General features: G+C 37.3%; 1 long non-coding RNA gene across 1 annotated transcript; it reads right to left on the reverse strand.

Annotated features, from left to right (window-relative positions):
* Positions 1–16,707: 16,707 nt before the first annotated feature.
* LOC140236041 (uncharacterized) lies at positions 16,708–18,877 on the reverse strand. The gene is made up of 3 exons (XR_011901744.1): positions 18,834–18,877; positions 17,707–17,793; positions 16,708–16,785 (listed from the first exon to the last, which is right to left on the reverse strand). It is a non-coding gene; the product is annotated as an uncharacterized lncRNA (long non-coding RNA).
* Between the last annotated feature and the right edge of the window lie 2,005 nt (positions 18,878–20,882).

Consider the following 20,882-nt stretch of genomic DNA (forward strand, 5'->3'; position numbering starts at 1 on the left):
GTTCACACAATTTCGTGAATTTTTCATTCAAATTAGTCAGATGTTGTCGATTTTTTATTTTGATGGTGAACCAACTTTAAGCCGACATATTTTTAGTTTCTCTCGTAATCTGTATATATATATCGTTACACATTATTCCCTAACCATTTGTTTTAACAATACACAAAAAACAAGACAACCAACGAAAATCATTGAAGGATAAACGACAGTCAAAAGTCATAACCCAGGACAGTATGTCAGTGTCACATTTTGAACTTTAACTCGTAATGTTCAGGTTTTCGCATCATAGGCCTAATGCATGAAGCAAAGTTTAAATTTTATACCCTGGAAAGCAGCAAACATAATTATGTTATCCATTCTTTGACATTAAACAGGCGACAATTCTACACTTAAATTTTGTCTTTAATCATGTTTGCCTAGAAATTGTTTGTCAGTGTTTTCGTTTACGAGACGGTATACGTACACATGGTACATGTATGTTTGTTTCAGTGTGTAGTCGAATTGCTTGTGTGTGTGTCTGTATCTGTGGTTTTGTGGGGGGGGGGGGGCACTTAGGTGTATATTAACTCCTGAATGTAAAATGTGAACGGTTACAGGAAAAAAAAATACATGAATGACTGGAAAATCACATTGGGTAGAGATATGAGACGAATATGAATGAAAAACGAAAATGATTGACAAAAAACGAAATCGATCCTGCTGTTTTGAGTGCAGCGAGTGAGACTGACTTATTTGAACTGTAAATGACGAAAATGTATGCCAAATGACTAAATTGAATGGACTTTATTTGAAAATAAACGACAAAAGACGAATTTGAAAGTAAGATTGGCCTACTCTCGACATTCCGCGACGAAATTGAAGTAAAAATTTGTGAAGTTGAATGAAAAAAGTTTGAAAATGAATGTGAAAACCTATATCAAATTTCGCCATTTTAGCTTTTTGCATGGAAAATATAATAGTAGAGAAAGTGAGGTGCGTATGTGTGTGTTTGTTTTGTTCGTTGTTGTTGTTGTTGTTGTTGTTCATCTGGTGGATTTGTGTTTATCCCCGTAATAGTGCCGTTGCTAATACGGGGATAAACACAAATTCACCAGATGAACAACAACAACAACAACAACAACGAACTAAACAAAATAAAACCAAACATTTGCAGAAAAAAAAAAAAAAGCTTTGGAGGGGTATCACCTTGTTGACTTTAAAAGTCCATCATCAGATAAAGAAAAATTAAACATTTTCATTAATACCTCACTTGTGACATAACAAGGAATATTCTAGAAGTTATCATTACAAATGTCCTGTGTTTTCCCAGCATTTTCTTCATTTTTTCAAGCACCTATAATAGAAAAAAAAAATCTTAACTGAACAAGAATGGAGTGAGATCGTTTTGTGACAAAAATCTTCACAGCCAAAGTTGACGTCGAGTCACCAAATTTCCAAGCAGATCTCTTTTGGTGGTGCGATAGGGTGCTTCAGATTCGAAATCGATTGTGATGTTTTCGTTTATGTCAGGCTACTAAAATTTCAGATGTAATATTTTAAGTGCCTCCCCCACCCCCACCCCCCCCCCCCCAAAAAAAAAATGTCAGTGCCGAACCTTGAATTATTTATGCATATGTGAGATATGACAAAGGGAGAAGAAATCGGTGCGTAGCTTTGACATCATTATTCCTCTTACTGTTCCTCCTTTTCGGAAAAGCGCAAGAGTTGAAAAATTGGTCTCCGCCGGGAATTGAACCCGGGTCTTTGGCACGGAACGCCAACGCTTTAACCGCTCGCATAGCGATTCAGGCAGACCCAAGCTCGAGTACCTGACGGACCAACCCTTCAACTTTTTATGCGCATGTGCCATTTTGGGGCAGAGAGTTATGAATAACAACCAGCAGCGTGCCTCAGCTGGATCTTTTAATGAGATTCACGAAGCAGTGAATTGGGATAATGTTTTGCGAAAGAAGTCACCGCTACAACAGCTTTTTGGCTTCTCCTGAATAATTTTGCAGATGTGAGATATGAGAACGGAAAGAGAAATCGGTGCGTAGCTTTGACATCATTATTCCTCTTACTGTTCCTCCTTTTCGGAAAAGCGCAAGAGTTGAAAAATTGTCTCCACCTGGAATCGAACCCAAGTCTTTGGCATGGAACCCCGATATATTGTAATAGTAAAAAGATATATGATATGTTGATTGAGATAGTGTTATATTAACTGTAGTTATATATCATGTATATATGTTGATTAGGTAATCCACGTGTTGGCAAGATAAAAAGATAAGTAACAAAACTGGAACAAAGTTCATGCTGTATCACCAACGGTTTATTTCTGCACACAAATTTTCGAGCTAGTGTGTAGTCGGGAGGGTTAGGTGCCATTGAAAATCCCGGTATCAACACTTGAGAAAGGGCGGCGAGACGCTCGTAAATTTGTGTGCAGAAATAAACCGTTGGTGATACAGCATGAACTTTGTTCCAGTTTTGTTACTTATCTATATATACATATATATATATATATATATATATATATATATATATATATATATATGAAGGGTTTGTTTGCAAAAACCGATAAGTCCATTTTTGAAGATTTTGAAGTACGATCTCTGTCATAAAGTACAAAATAATACCTTTTAAATGATATATTGGTCACTACATATAAAGGTATATATTTGAAGTTATGGTCAAAAGAAGCAAAAATTTTCTTATTATTCTCTTTATTTTTCTTGACCTTTAATCGCAAATATCTCCATTTGGCAAATATGGACTTATCGGTTTTTGCAAACAAACTCTTCATATATATATATATATATATATATATATATGAAGTGTTTGTTCGCAAAAACCGATAAGTCCATTTTTGAAGATTTTAGAAGTACAAAAGAATACCTTTGAATGATATATTGGTCACTACATATGAAGGTACATTTTTGAAGTTATAGTCAAAATAAGCAACATTTTTCTTATTATTCTCTTTATTTTTCTTGACCTTTAATCGCAATTATCTCCATTTGGCAAATATGGACTTATCGGTTTTTGCGAAAAAACTCTTTATATAATAAATTCGTATATATATTCCGAGTACAAAGAAGTGACATCGGCTGTCACTAATATGCTTTCTGGGGGAGGGGGTTCTGAGTCAAATTCAGGTCATTTATGTGGTTGAGGAAGCATACTAGTGACAGCCGATGTAACTTCTTTGTACACGAACATCCCCCACAATGAGGGCATCAAAGCATGTCGAAACGCCCTCAACGCCCGAATGAACTCCTCCCCTCCAACCGACCAGCTCATTCGTTTGCTTGAACTTGTACTGCCATTGAACAATTTCCAGTTCAACGGCAAAAACTAATTGGAAATAGAGGGTACCGCCATGGGCACCCCCGTTGCCCCATCATAATATGCCAATATCTTCATGGGGAGACAGAGGCAAAGCTATTACATCTTACAAACGCCATCTTCTCGAAATCGTGGAAACGATACATCGATGACATCATATTTATCTGGACACAATGCTCTCAATTACGAGCACAATTTCAAAACAAAGTGAATGCCCTCCATCCCCGAATCAAATTCACTTTTGAGTCATCCCCCGACTGTGTCAACTTTCTTGACCTAAAGGTCCTCTCAGACGACGGAACTCTCCAGACATACATGACATAGTTATTTTCCAAACCAACAGACTCCCACACATTCCTTCCTCCCTCATGCCACCCCAAACATATTTTCAAAAGCATACCATACTGTCATTCCCTAAGAATTAAACGTAACTATTCTCAGCCAGAAAACACAGACAAACATCTCAAAGACATCCAACACTGTCACGACCAATGAAAGAGAGTTATGGCATAGCCAGCTGAACTATTACGAAATTTCATTTATTACAAATAAATTGTGAATTACAATTGACTTGTTGCCATTACAACTGAGTTATAATTACAACATTGACATCAATCTCAGGAAATTAAACTGTTTCGTGAGTTCCAAAAATACAAATGCACTGTCCTGTATTAATTGATGGTTGAAGTCCAGTCCATTCAGCGATTATAGATGATCGTGTTGTGACGTCATTGAGGTGGCGTAACCGTGATGGCGACTCGTGCGATGACGGCTCGTGCGATGACGGCGGCCCAAAAGAAACATCCGACGTTCATGAGGCAGCGTGAGGCGCGTCCCCGGCAATGCCCGGGTGTGGGTAGATACTGTGGTGCTCGTCTCGTCAATGCTGCTTAAACGACACCATGACATTGAAACAACCCCTCTTTCTCTGCGATGTGGAATACGAACTCAATATGTAGTGCGACTCGAAGTCAAGCACGAACTCGGCTCGGAGGAGGTGCAGTACAGGAACACGGGGTAGGAGCATGAACTAGGGATAAATACTTAAGAAATTGGAATAAATTTCCACTAGCTGAAAACCGTATCCAGATTTCATATAATAACTCCTCATTTATACTCGATACTTCATAAATCTCATGTACATTTTCAATAAGTTAGCCTGTGACTAATTGAATTTACCTCTGGATAAGTTATCACTTACCCTAATTCAAATCCATTTCTGTTATCCGTTCCACATCAACATACATATATCATGAATATCAAATATCTCTATAAGATAACATTTTTTACTGAAAGACTTCCGTCAGCTTCTATCACAACCATAATTATTTGAAAGTAGCTTCAGTTATTCTTCAGTTCCTGACACAGATACATTTGTATCTAACTATCTCAACTTTCTCAGATTTTCTGACATTCAGATAATATTCTCCACGTACAGAATAATACTGTAGCTTTCTTGAACGCTGCCTAGTATAAAACTGATAGAAAAACTATTTAACTCACAACCATTGTAGGCACACAACTCCTCCCGAAATGAACAGAACTCAAACTCGAGGGCCATAGCCTGTTGGCTCCTCAGGAAAGTTCACCTTCACATATGGATTGAGTGAAGGCAACAATGTTAGTAGAACACATCAGTGAAAGTTTGGGGAAAATCCGACAATCCGTTCAAAAGTTATGAATTTTTAAAATATCTGTGCAATCACTGCTGGAGGAGAAGACTACTACAGTGTATGATGTCACATGCGTACAACGATATAAGGAAAATAAAAAGAGAATTTCACAAAACTTGACTTTTTGAATAAAGTGCATATGTCCTCGACTTGTTACTGACTTATGTTAGGGGTAATATTATTCCCCCTGACTTCTGAAAGAGAGAAGTCGAGTGTTCTTTTATTATGTGAGAAAGGTGAGAATATCTTGAATTTTCTTTATACTTTCTTTATATAGTTGCACTCATTATGACATCACAAGCTATAGTAGTCTTCTCATCCAGCCGTGACTGAGTATAAACTTCAAAAATTCATAACTTTTGAACGGATTGTGCGATTTTCCTCAAACTCTCATTGATGTGTTCTACTAATACTGCTGCATTCACTCTACCCACATGTCTATGAAGGTGAACTTGTCCTTTAACTCTCTGCTGCCAAAATGAAGAGTGACTCTCTCCTACACTGTGGCAATACAACCTGTAGCTTGGGGCGGGTCTTGACATTCCAAGTATTCCTGACATTCACCCTTGCCTGGGAGCAATTACAAAACACTGCCTGTCTCCCTCTCTGGGTGGATTCAATACATTTTCACTAAGCTACTTATTTTCTTCTCTTTTTTTTTTTTTTTCAAACGCAACTTTACCCAAAAACATATTATTTTGGCAACATCTTCCCATCAAGAATATACATTAAAAAATAAGAAAAAAAAACCCATTTCTTTTGAAAATTTCAAATACTACAACATTTTGATATTATTTGCCAGATTTCAGAATGTTGCGGTTGGGAAAAGAAAATACCTGTGACAAACACTATCTCCACTTATTGTGATTACCCTCCTCAACAATCTAAACAACAAATCGACAAAGCTCGCTCCATCCCTCGCGCGGAATTATTTGGCAAAAAAAGAGCGGCCCCCTTGGGAAGAACTCCACTCATCTTAACATACATTTCCGCCACCGCCAAACTACACAAAATTCTCAAAAGGGAACAAAAAGCCCGAGGCGAATCGGATTCACTATCCGAGATTTTCGGATCCCCCGTTGGTTGCATACTGACGCCCACGCACCCTCCGCGACGTGCTAACATTCTCTGGCGACCCAAAATCTGACCAGCCGAATGAACCCAACACAAACGGCTTTGCCAAAAGTGAAGCCAAACGCTGCATGCTTCATGACTTTGTCAAAGAAGGCAAACAGTTCAAAAGCAGTGTCACGGGGGAAGAGTTCCCAATCACATGTAAGATACAATGCAAATCAAACTGGCTCATTTATTTGATTTCCTGTACGAAGTGTAGCAAACAATAAGTGGGAAAGAAAGAAACATCTTTGTACATCAGATTCAGCAACACCAAATCGGAGATACTTTTTAAACTACAATACACCCAACAAGCGGACAACTGTAACCTACACAATACACTTCAACCGGCCTGACCACTCAGTTGACAATGCAAAGATCACCGGCATTGAGGCAATCAGAACAAACCCCACCAAATAATCCTCCATAGAGAATCCTTCTGGATAAAGAAACTGAAAACACTGACCCCCAATGGCATCAATGCCGACCAATGAACCCCACATAGTCCCTTCTCGAACTTCCTCACTCTAACTTCACACTCGTAGCAGAACACCCGTAGCAGAACACTCAGTCTTGACCAGACAGGACATATAGCCCAACACAGGTAAAACACCTTATAGTTCTCAGTTCAGATACATTCAACATTCAACATTCAACATACAACTGTTGAGATCTCATTTGTATGTACCGATATTTATTGTATAATCATAAGATATATGTTGAGTGTAATTAATTTAACTGATTGGATATGACTGATATGTATGTGGTGGATGATGGATTTATGAATAGTTATTATGTACGATTTTGTGAATTTTGACATGTATATGTAAAATAATAGGTATTATGACTGAGTGTCAGTTATTGTGAAATTCTGTATGAAATATTTAATGTATGATTACACGATATATGATTAATGTTGAGTGTAATGAGTTCAAATGATTGGATAAGAATGATATGCACAGTCTTATTTTGGATTGGATAAGAATGATATGCACAGTAGTGTATGATGGATTGGGGAATATGATTTTGCGATGTTTTGATATGATTATGTTTGATTGTATAATTATGTAAAATAACAGGTATCATGATTGAGTGTTATTTATTGTATTTTTTTTTTTTTTTTTGGACAGAAGATGAGCACACGGTGCTGTGATGCAGGACATCACGTCAAATTATACACGTCCCAGGTAATTCATAGAATTTTGTTGTTGTTTATATATCTGATTTAAAAGTTAATATATTTTGGTAGTTGTTTAGGTTATTTCGGTAATATTAAAGTATATGATATGTTGATTCAGATAGAGTTATATTAACTGTAGTTATAAATGTGTATATATTATTTATACATGTGTGTGTGTGTATGTGGGTGTGTGAATATGTGTGTATGTATACATGATGCAATGCATATAGACATATGAATATACTATTATATATACATGTATCTGTTTATATATATATATATATATATATATGTATATATATATTTATATAGATATATATATATATATGATTGTATCGTGTTTGTAATTATGTTTAGAATGATGATAAAAAATGATTATTATATTTTAGCATTTTGATATAAGAATTTATTTATATATGATGGATATTTGTTAATGAGGTGATGTTAGATTGTAATTTTGTATTGAATTGAATGACTGATTTGTGTATATAAAGGCAACATTTCAAAAATTGGTATTCTATGATATTGAATTATATTATGACACATTAGGCCATTTAGATGATATTATTGTTTTGTTGGTATGTAGATCCTAATGAAGGCCTGACGACAGGCCGAAAGCTTGATCGATTAAAAGGGAGAACAAGATCGAGAGCAAAGTCCGCCTCAAGTCTAATTTCTTTCACTATATGCTACCCACAATGATGCACCGCGTACGTTTGGGAAGGGAACTATCTCTCGCACTATCTATCTATTCTATTATATATATATATATAATATTAATTATGTATATCATATATTACAAATGTATGTTGATATAGCCTTAGGGAGACACTGTGTAGACACTAGACCTGAAGGAGACAAATTTGTATCTCCTTGAATAACGGTTTTAACTATATCAGATCTAATTTAATTCATGCTTTACTGCTGACAACACTTATTCATATTTTTCATACACTGTAAATCTGGGTTCAGATTGTATTATATTTAGTTATATATATACACACACACAAATATATATATATATATATATATATATATATATATATATATATATATACATATACATATATGCATGAACACTCTGAACTCAGTCTAAGGGAGACAGTGTATGAAACATTGTCAGCAGTAATTTATATCCTGTACATGTATAATGAAGAGAGAGAAAGGAAGAGAGTTGTAGTGATACTGCCTTGGGTTTTCCTTTATTCACTTTATAGTTTCCTCACACATAGTAATACAGTTGGGGGACTTTAACCTGTGTATATCATCAGGCATGGGGTTATATTTCATTAAAAAAAAAAAAAACAAACAAATAAACAAACTTCCAGTCACCACTACAGTACGACACAGTTTAAAACAGTACTGACTTGATACAATCACCGATAGTATATGTACCGATAGTATTATCCGGAATGAGAGTTGCTGCAAATGAATGAATGAATGAAGGAAGGAAGGAAGGAATGAAATTTATGCATGCACAGATAGAATTAAGGCAAATAGAATGAGAAATTCCTCACTGGTAAAGTCTTAAAGTGCAAAGTTCAGTACAGTTAACAGAAATCAATAAAACTTAGAATGTCAATGTAAATACCCTTTCAAAACATAAGGACAAAGGTGTGTAAATAAAATTATGTAGAGTGTAAAATTGGGTGAAAAGGTAGTAGAAATGTAACATGAATATTCGGGAATGAAGTATCGTTCTTATTGCAGCTGCTTGAAAAATTGTCCTACATCGATGTAAACAAGCACTGAATTGATCAGTGTTTTATTACATTAGTCATGACAATATAATTATATCAAGGGCATATACGATATGCTCGAGGTATGTAGGGCATTTGTCAGTCAGTTCCAATAAAAACAACTTGACGCAAGAGTCTTATCAATTTGAAGTTAAGTTCATTTTGCATTTCTTGTACATATTAAGTCACTGTACATGCATGTATGTTTGCATGATTACAAATCAAGAAGTGGCAAGTATACGATGTATTAACCAGCTACAAAGTACAGAAGATAGCCTTTTGCAAAGGCACCTCGCTATAATTTCTGCACACGCACAAAGAGAGCAATGGACTCGCACACAGCGCGCGACCTGCGAGCTGCGAGACGGTGGTAGGTGCACGCGAGTCCACCGCCCGCCGTATGCGAGTCCATTGCCAGCCGCCTTTGCAAAAGGCTAAGAAGATACCTTCTGGTCTTCTCAAATGTAGTATTAAAAATTGGTTGAAACGATTTTACGGCGTTTTATCTATTTGTGGATAAAAAGCAGTTTACGGCGAGCATTTCTTTCTATCTTTTGACTGTGATATGCTATGATATTTCCATCAATTTATACATGTATGTACCTACCGATCAAACTATTGATTTATCTGATTTTTACACAAGTCATGATAATGACTTGAATGAAGTGATAGACCACCAAGAGACTTAAAGGTATGCACTACGCGTTTTTGCTGTAGAAGACGATGTGACTCTCCAGAAGTTAAAGGAAAAAGAAAAAGAGAGAGAAAAAAAAAAACCAACAACGTACGAATATGATGATGGTGATGAAGATAGTTATTATCTTTAGCATCATCATTATCATTATTAATGCTACTATCTATATATTATTATCAGTGTAATTATTGTTACTATTATCATTACCATATTATATTTAGATACACTATACATAGTTCAACTATCTACAGCGCTTACAAAAGAAAACAAATGTGCAAAGCAAGGAAAATGTATCAAATCGTTACAATTGAGACAAAAGCAAAAATCAGTTTTCAATCACCTTCATAGACATGTGGGTTGAGTGAATGCAGCAATATTAATAGAACACATCAGTGAGAGTTTGAGCAAAATCGGACAATCCGTTAAAAAGTTATGAATTTTTGAAGTTTCTGCTCAGTCACGGCTGGATGAAAAGACTACTATAGCTTGTGATGTCACATGAGTACAACGATATAAAGAAAGAATAAAGAAATTCAACACATTTCCATTTTTCTCGCATAACAAAATAACACTCAACTTCTCTCTTTCAGAAGGCAGGGGGAATAATACTGCCCCCCCCCCCCCACGGAAAAAAGCAGTAACTGACATTTTTATGAATGTTTACTTTTTTGCAAAAATGAATAGTTTACCCAATGCTCTCCAATGTTAATAGGTCAGTTTTGCAAAAACAAAAATGAAAGTGACCAAAAATGCAATTTTTCACTTTTGCAAAAAGCAGTAACTGCATCCAGTTGATTCAACTTTGCAAGTTTCCCCCACGGAAGAAAGCAGTAACTAACAATTTAGTCTAATCATTCAGACTCTGTATAGTCCTTCCTGTATATTTTTTCCCTAATACCATTTATTTTTTCTACTAATTTTTTTAAAAACAAATGTAAACAGCAGTTTCTTCCATAATTTAGGGGAGTAGATATAAAAAGATTGTTTCACCAGTAACTTGACTCTGCCCGCAGGGAATCATATGACAAGTTGTAGAAAAAGCTTCTTTCTGGAGACTAGCAAACCTGGCAGACTCAGCGCGCTCAGAGTGCAGAATACGCGTGCAGCTAGCTGCATGCGCATAAATTCTGCAGCATACAGTATAACTAGCTAAACATTGCATCACATCACAGTCATCACTTGCACAGTATTGCAGGTCTGGTACAGTCTGAGTGATCATGCCAGTGCTAACCATGCTGTCACACAGTTTCTGCGGTCCAGGCATGCCTGTAAATCTATCATGAATTGCAGAGGAAAAGTCATGGTAGCCATGGCTTTGGCCAGAACCAGAAAATCTAGGTGAGCTGAAAATATATTGAAGGGAGATGAGCACTAGTATTAATACACTAACGTTAGTCTAACGTTAGATGTAGGCCCTAAAGTTAGGTCTACCAGATCTAACGTTACAGAGTAGATCTAGAGTCTAATCTATTGTTAACTGTTTAGTGTTAGACAAAATGTCAGTAGGCCTAATCTAACGTAATAGATCTAGGTCTAGCACTAACATTGGGCATAGATCTGTAGTCTAGCTTTAAAAGTGTAACGTCAGAGTTCGACTAGGATCTAAGACGAAGAGACTTGACACTTATTGTCTAGTCCAGGGTCATGTGTTAGGGGCCAGGCCGGGTACTTCAAAGTTCAACTTCAATTACCTTATTTTTAAAATTTTACACAGAATGCCATTCAATCGACAAGACCTAGTCTAGGTCTAGCGTTAGGTCCTAGATCTTATAGATCTAGACTAACCAGAAAGTAGAAGAACTTTATAAACCGGTGGTGGTAACAATTCTCCTCCTATGGTCATGTGACATGTGCAGTTACTGCTTTTTTCCATGGGGAAAACAGCAGACTCCTGCCGTCTGCAGTTACTGCTTTTTTCCGTGGGGAAACTACCCAGAATCAAGGGTGAGCCACCGCAGTAACTGCATTTTCCTAAATAACATTTAAAAAATAACGGAAACATAATTTTTTCCTAGGTATTGTTAGACAACTAGGTATGGTGCATAATCATACCACAAAATTATTTTTGAATGTTTCTGTGTTTTTAAAGAATCTGCAAAAAACACAAAATCGCATTTATCTCAGCTCAGCACAGTTCGGGAAACCCACTCACAAGGGGGCCCCTCCTTATAAGTAACCCGTCCCCCTTATAAGTAACCCCGTCCCCCTTATAAGTAACCCCCGGGCACCCCTTATAAGGAGTCTCCACGCTTTTTTGCAATGCAACGCGAAAATGAAAGGACTGCGGCAATTTGCTTGATTATGTCCATAAAGCTTCACAAGTTTCCTAGTTACTCACGAAATTTGAGCAAAATCGGTTTGAGGCATCATATCTAAAATCATGGATTTAAATGCGATGTCAAACGACCCATGCGAATGCTGAAATGCGAGCGATTACTGGCGTGAGTGTCGCCAGGCGCGACGGCGCGGCAATGCTTGAGTGCAGACGTGGCGACCGAGTACGTACTCAGTCGCCACGTCTGCACCAAAGAGTATAGAAGCGCACGCATCGTGCGCTCTATACTCTTTGGTCTGCACTCAAGCATTGCCGCGCCGCCGCGCCTGGCGACACTCACGCCAGTAATCGCTCGCATTTCAGCATTCGCATGGGTCGTTTGACATCGCATTTAAATCCATGATTTTAGATATGATGCCTCAAACCGATTTTGCTCAAATTTCGTGAGTAACTAGGAAACTTGTGAAGCTTTATGGACATAATCAAGCGAATTGCTGCAGTCCTTTCATTTTCGCGTTGCATTGCAAAAAAGCGTGGAGACTCCTTATAAGGGGTGCCCCGGGGGTTACTTATAAGGGGGACGGGGTTACTTATAAGGGGGACGGGTTACTTATAAGGAGGGGCCCCCCCTTGTGAGTGGGTTTCCCGAACTGAGCAGCTATGCAGTTACTGCTTTCTTCCGTGGGGGGGGGGGGGGGGGGGGGCAGAATATTACCCTTAACATATGTCAGTAGCAAGTGGAAGAAATGTGCACTTTATTCAAAAAGTAAAGTTTTGTGAATATCTCTTTTTATTTTCCTTATATAGTTGTACGCATGTGAGATCATACACTGTAGTAGTCTTCTCTTCCAGCAGTGACTGCGCAGATACTTAAAATATTCGTAACTTTTGAACGGATTGTTCAATTTTCCTCAAACTTTCACTGATGTGTTCTATATACTAATATTGCTGTATTCTCTCAATCCTTATGTATATGAAGGTGGACTTGTCCTTTAACCCTATAAAGCCCAAGGGGGGCACATTGTGCCCCCCCCTACCAGATTTTCATTCGCCACTCCTTCGCCCTTAATCCAATCTTAACCAAATTTGGTGACTTTTCCTAAAATCTTATTCCGAACATTTTGATATATAATTTAGCTATATTTGATATTGCTGGTTGCCATGGCAACCATAAACTGACGACCATGTCAGTCAGATTTTGCGTATTTTTCTGTTCCAATTCCAATTAACAATATTATAATGTATGAAATAGGCATTTCTTGGCTGAAATTTGCTGAAGAAGCAAAATGTGAAGTAATTATGGCCCTGAAATGTTTTTCTATGACAACGGCATAAAACAATAGACATAATAGAGATACTTGAAAATAACAGTATTTTCCAAAGATTGCTGTTCTATTTTGTGTCATTTTGATTCATTCACCCACATTATACCTCTAATATCATTTGTTTATCACATTATCAATCTGCAAACTTAAAAATTCCAATATTATGGGAATATGAAATATGATAACTATGCATGTACCTATCCCAAACAATACATCACAGGTCTCATAATGTATTCCTTTATTTTGTTATAAATAGCGCCCCCATGTGGTGACCTTGAGAAATTTCAACCATAACAAAAAATGAGCTTTGACGTACACATCATTTGTGGCAAATATGAAAAATATAGGTCCATGATCAGACATATAAACTGGGGATAAAGAAATTATTCAGAAAAATCATGTTTTTAGCATATTTCCAATGTATTTCTTTATATTTTGGTGAATGGCGCCCTCTATGGGTGACCTTGAAAAAATTCAGGTATGCGGTCATGTAGAGTATGAGTTGTTTTACCCATGTGGCAAATATGACGATGAAACATCAAACAATAACAAAGTTATAGGGGGGGGGGGCACAATGTGCCCCCCCCCCCCCTTGGGCCTGGGAAGGGTCAAAATAGCTTGGGCTTTATAGGGTTAAATGATACCTTGCCACTGCAGAGGAAGATCAATATTATCTTTTATATTTTGAGAAAAACTGAAAAAAAAATCAGGTCAAAAAAAAGTAAGTATAATTAATAAACATGAGGAAATTCGATGTGTAGTAAATCACACGGTAACATGAGACGTCATTCAATCTAGAGTCCACGGAGTGCGATCTCTGATTAGGGTTGATCCAAGAAGGATTTGATCAAGTCCTTGACTCAACCCTAGTCTTAGATTAATATGATTAAAGAGGTATCACACCTCCTTGATATGAACAAAACTACTGAATCGATCGTCATCTCTCCCCGCAGGCTACGTTTGAGGTAAGCCTCGCGTTCTGGGCCTGTGACGTTTTGGATGACGTAATCCAAGTCGCCTCTGGTGTGATGTCGGAGAGGGGGATTACCCCTGCCTCTATCAGTAGGACCTTAATAAACCAAGATAAAACATCGAACAAAATTAATAAGCAAACAAACATATCAACAGAACTCAGACCGAACCTGGTGAACGCGGACTTCATGTTTAAGAAAGTGTACAAAGTAATAACAATGGTTTTCTCATCTTACATATCATTATCAGAGTCACAAAATTATAATGATACCTTTCTCAAATGTAATGACATCATGCAATGCAATATAGGTATGAGGATTCCGGAAGGATTTACTTGTGTCTCCTTTGCTCAGTAGTCATCTAGGTGCGTGGTCTACCGATCATTAAGATCACTTTATTCTGGCCTGATTTTATTCTACGCAGGGTTCTAAGCCCCTATTTCTGTCTCAAACAAGACTTACTTCTCCGGTCTTCTAAGCCGGTGTGACTTGTCCGTTGGGACACTGCGTGCAGTTCACAATAAGTTTGCCGCCCTCAACGGCCTCGTTGATCGCATTTAAGATGTCTTTACGGTCTGATGGAAAGTTTCCCGCGCCTTACGTCATCAACACAACGCCCTTGATGTCAGCCTGGAGATGTGCCTTCACGTGTTTGATGTTCAATAATACGATATTACGATTTCGATTTTTTTTTCTTATGAATGCACTGTCATGCTAAAAGGACAGCTCCAGTTGAATTTAATGAAAGTAAGTAAGCAGTGTATGTTGTTGTTTTTTTCGGTGCATTGTATATTCTTTACGAATGCACTGTTTCTGCTGAAAGTACAGCTTGGTTTGATTTCAATTGTGCTTTGTTGAATCGTGGATTCTATGATACATGTGATTTGATTTATCATGAAACTGTATTGAATATGGAATCAATAAAAGATTATGGGAAAAAAAAATCCCCTGTTCGCCCTCGACCTCCCCCCCCCCCCTTTCCACCGGCCGTGGGAAGAACCCTTAGAATCGTGATTCTCAACATTTTTTTTTTTCAAACCAGACACCCACATTGGCTCCTACAGACTCTATTGAGACCCCCCCCCCCCCCACTGAGGCTCAGTAAGATTTAATATATATATTCTTTTTTAGTTCATATTTGGCGGTCCACCTGCGTGCGAGAGCTTCTCGCAGCTTCACTGGTTGAGAGGAGGGGAATTAGAACATAATTCTGTGGAATAACCTTTTAATTGTGGGTAAGTGTGGCGTCACTAAGACCCGAAATTGACACAGTATGGCAACTATGCGAATATGGAATTTTCAATTTCGTACGAATTTGGCTTTTAACTTGGTCAGAAGTTTACCAACTGCCGAAGTAAGTCCGATGCCTACAGAAGGTCACACGTCGAAGACACCCGAACCACATTCGAAGGTTACACGAAAATGTGAATCCGAAGGACCCACGAAGGAAAAATAGATGGCTAGTCATGAGTTTGCCACCGCTCACAAAAGTTGCTACCAGAGCCTGAGGAAATCCACCATCCATACGATGCCCTCACGAATTACCCGATGTTTCTGTAAGATCAGCGGCTAATGGGAACATTCCCTTTATCACGTGTTCATCTTTGGTCAATTTCGGGACAGTGTGACGTCAGCATAACAGGTTGGTGTGAGAATTATATCATTGATTGATCTGTTTGATTGTTTTTGTTTTGGTAATGAGTCCGGCCCCAACATGGCGTAGCAATGAGGGTAATGTTATATACCGACTATTGCCCAAACTCACCTTTTCGCGGGTGATGCTGTGTACCGACTATTGCCTCAGATGCATCCCGTACAGGGTAATAAAGCATATTAGTATTAATTATTATCATTAGTTTATCATGCTAATTATTGTCTCAAACTCACCCCGTCAAGGCTGATGTTATGCCGACTATAACCTCAAACTCACCATGCCGAGGGTGGTGTTTTAATTATACTAATCATTGTCTCAAACCCATTCTTTCAAGGGTGATGTCATACAGACTGTTGCCTAAACTCACCATACCGAGGGTGACGTTACACAGACTATTGCCTCAAACTCACTGTTTCGAGGGTGATGTTATACCGACTATTGCCCCGAACTCACCTCGTCGAGGGTGATGTTACATATGTATATCGACTATTATCAATTCTCAAACTCATCCCGCCGAGGAAAATGTGATAACATAGCGACTATTGCCCCAAACTCACCCTGTCGAGGCTGATTTTATCCCGATTATTGCCTTGAACTCACCATGCCGAGGGTGACGTTATACCAACTAATGCTCATTCAGTCGAGGGTGACTTTTTACCGACTATTGCCCCAAACTCACCATGCGTATAGAATGACGTTATACCGACTATTGCCCCGAACTCACTGTGTCGAGGGTGATGATGGGATAGATTCAAAGGAGATATACTTCGGCTGTCATGTTCGCCTTCACACTGAACTCTTCACCAGGTTTCGGTTGACGGACATTGGTCCAGATCACTAACCATAACGGGATAAAAAAAAAAAGATAAAAAGATGTCACATTGAAATAAAACAATGGAGGATGAAGGACGGTAACAAATTAGTGATCATTCATCAAGTAGCCCGGATTTACTAAATGCACAAGACGTAAGACTTCAACATCCGAACTACTATTAAACTGTTTTGTATATTATTTTGTCTTGTGGAGTGCAGATTCATGCCATTGACATTTCTGGTGAAGAATGAGACCCAAAAAGTGGTAAATATTTTTACACAACAATTATACTTCCATGACTTACAAATGTTGGTGAATAATAAAAGTATAAACATGTTTTCCCCTTTCCTTCAGTGCTTATCATAATTATACAGGCCTAAATATCAGTCCTTCCTCTATGAAGGTGAGAAAATAACTCTCTAGATTGACGATCCCGGTTGGTAAGTCACCTTAAGTGTCGTTGCCCACGGTGGCGAGTGGCGGGAAGTTCGGGGAGTCGAAGGCATTCCGTCTGATGCGGGAGAATTTCATGGCAATTTTATGGCAATTTCTCACCATCGCAAAAAATTACCTCACGAATATTTTGACACCAAATTTACGCGGTCTTGAAGTTAGGCATAATATTATGTATATCAATATACACCCATGTCTGTCCAAAAATTGCTCAAAAACGTAGATTTATAAACAATTTCAATGCAAATTGAATATCACCAACAAATTTTATCATAGAACAATACAAAATAAATAGCAAAAATCAGAGATAGATAAGAAAATTTAACCAATAAAAATACGTAGGAATTTTTTTTTGATTGCACTATTTTTTTTTTTCAATTAGGCCCAACATTTGCCAGAAACATTAAAAAGAATATGCACACCAAAAAGATGCCCTTTTGGAGCACTATTTAGTAATCTATAACAGAAAGTCTGATTTCACCCATACTTACGCAAAATTAGCATAAAGTAGCTTAAATTGGTATCTCCTTTTAAAGTCAACTTTGCAGTTCTGTCGATTACTGTTCTTACTGGGGGCCCTGCACAAACAAACATAACAGTTGACAAAACAATGACATATACATCAAATACAACATACTGTATGTGGACAAGTACAGTTCTTCCACGGAGTCCCATACATACAATCAAACAATTACAATACACTGACAATTACACACTTATACTAATCAAACAAACGATAATACCATGGTGGGCCTACGTATCTGGTATAACCAAACACTTAACCATAAATCTTATCAAAAACTAAAACTGTCACTGAAAGTGATTAATACCCCCACCCAAAACAGAAAAAAATCAACTCAACGAGCAACAATCTTGTTATATTCTTACTAAATAACAAAATTATTACCATAACAATATACTACTCAACATTAAATAAATATATACTGCCCGCAGACAATCAAATAAGATACAGCTGTATCATCGTATCTCAAGTCGAATGCTCAAAATCTGGGTAAAATAAATAAATCGGCAATTTCTATGATTGTCAGTAAAAACGCTATTACTATGGCAACACAATGTATGCCATGAGAAAAAATGAAGTCTACACATCTATGATATCATAGACATCACATATCCCAAATTTCAAATCAAATACTCAAAAGCTTTAAAAAAAAATCACATAATTATATAATTTTCATTCAAATGATGTTGTTACCATGGCAACACTTTTCATCAATAACAAAACAAAAATTTTAATCATCTAAATCATACAATGGTTACATATGTCAAATTTCAAACCAAATGAGTTAACAAATTCCACAATTTTTTATATAATAATATCATAAAGTTGATATAATTTATCATCTCGTTGCAATTCAGCACAAAATAGTGATTATACTCAATAGCAAACACATGAATGCACACACAAACTCGTCATGGCTCCTAAAGGACAAGTTCGACAAAGATTATCTTTTTCCAAACAAATGAACGTATTACCCTACAAACAAAATTACACAAACGATCTCTCTTTCCTCACACACTAAATGCTCGAAATTAATCAGAAAGAAGCAGACACCCAATAATGGTGTATAACATTATCAAACCATCGGAACCTTACCTTTATGGTCTGAGCTGAATTTCGGATTGCAGGTTTCCACATTCCTCGGGGACCAAGGTTTCAGTCAGAAGCCAGGAACAAACAAGTGACTCGAGTTCAAGAAATTCCATATTTATGTCTCAGAAACAATGCATTTTTTTACATCCTGGTCACATAGAGACATGAATATCAAGCTCAAGTTTATGCCACGATCGTCTCCATCATTGGTTGTTGTATTACGTCCGGATTACAAACTCCGTGGATACAGAACTAGTGTCAACCAACAACAACTCTCTATAGGGATTCTTAGTGGTGGTAACTTCAGAATTCCCCGAAAGAAAGATCATGATGTCATAGTAAAGTGCACAACGTCGCGAGATTAGCTTTAAACTGTAAAAGGGGGAATGAAACCTAAATTTATATGTGTACTGAGAGAACGAAGTGATGAAACTAGAACTCCACTGTGAAGTTCGAGGAAACTCGGGCAATCCGTTCAAAAATTATGAAATTATTATTATTGGAGCCCCCATCGCTGCGTGAGAAGACAACAACAGTTTGTGACGCGGCCACACTAATGACGACGCATAGAAAGTGTAAACAGAATTGAACACATGTTTTCAACATTATTTAGTAAGTATCATGAAACTTGGCTTCACACATTATCTCGTGATTATGTTATATGCGTATATATATTTCGAAAATGTATATTACTTTTTAGAACATGTTTTGTACACTTGTACACTTCTTGAGATAAAAATGAATAAATAAAATGAAAGTAAACGTGTAATTTTTACTTTTCTAGCATACATATAATATTAAAGAGCACTTGAAGTACCTCTTTTAGAATGCAGGAAAAATATTATTATCCTTAAGATGTTTCAGTAAAAATTAGAGGAATTGTGTACTTTTACTAAAACATAAATTTTGTGGAATTCCCTTCATGTTTCTTTATATTGTTAGTGACGCCACGAACTGTCACAGTCTTGTCATCAATCATAGATAACCTCGATGGCGCCACCAAAGCTAAAAAGGAAAAAAAAAAACTACCGTAAAGAAATAATAATAAATAAAAATAATAAAGTTTGAACGAAATGCCCGAATTACTTTTGGGTGAATTACTTTTGGTATTTAAATCATCCTATGTCAGAGGTAAACGGCACGGTTTCCAGTTTTTTTTTTTTTTTTTTTTTTTTTTTTTTTTTTTTTTTTTTTTAGAGAGACTCAATAGAGGCGCTGTTAAAACGAGGCACCCGGTATTAAGTGACAGTATTAGGTTTTTTGTACGAAGAGAACGATTTGATGTGTAAGGTGAGAATGAATTGATATGTTGAAGAAAGTAGGATGGTAATTTTTTGTGCAGAAATAAAGGACATGATTATGACTGTCAGATTGGAAGACATTAAGTTTACAGAAGTATATCCGATAGTGTCATAGCTGTAAACCAAGAAGTTCGGTTATGGATTATGCACACATTGTAATTATTGGTTTTAATTCGGAAGTTATAAATTATGATGAAGAGAATTCTCAGGTAGAGAAATGTTTTTGTGAGAATTAAAAGGAATAGTTATAGTAGTAATAGGTATCAAACATTCGCCATACAGAGCGCGAATGCCATGATGTCATGATGATTTTGATATTGATGTTGTAAGATGATTTTGATATTGATGCTATGAGTGTGACACAGAATAGTCGCCGTGTAGTCGGGGAACATCAAAGTGAGGATAGAACAGTATTAACATGGATGGATATTATTATGTTAGTGATGACTAATTGTAAATTTATAGTCTTATATTGCTACGAGCTGAGACAACCGCATAGCTACGAGCTGAGGCAGCCGCAGTGCTACGAGCTGAGAGTACTGCACTACTACGAGCTGAGTCCGGGACCAGCCGCTGCCCGGTGACACAGTCACGGTCGTCAACAGAGAGACGCTGTCATCACTGACCGGGCCCGATTGGTCGACGTCGACACCGACGCTGCACCCTAGCGATCTATACAAGTCGCACGAGGGCGCTCTCCAGCGACATCATAGGACACCGAACTCGGCGAGATGACGCCTGACAGTTGCTA

This window comes from Diadema setosum, chromosome 12, assembly GCF_964275005.1.
Source record: "Diadema setosum chromosome 12, eeDiaSeto1, whole genome shotgun sequence".
Lineage (NCBI taxonomy): Eukaryota > Metazoa > Echinodermata > Echinoidea > Diadematoida > Diadematidae > Diadema > Diadema setosum.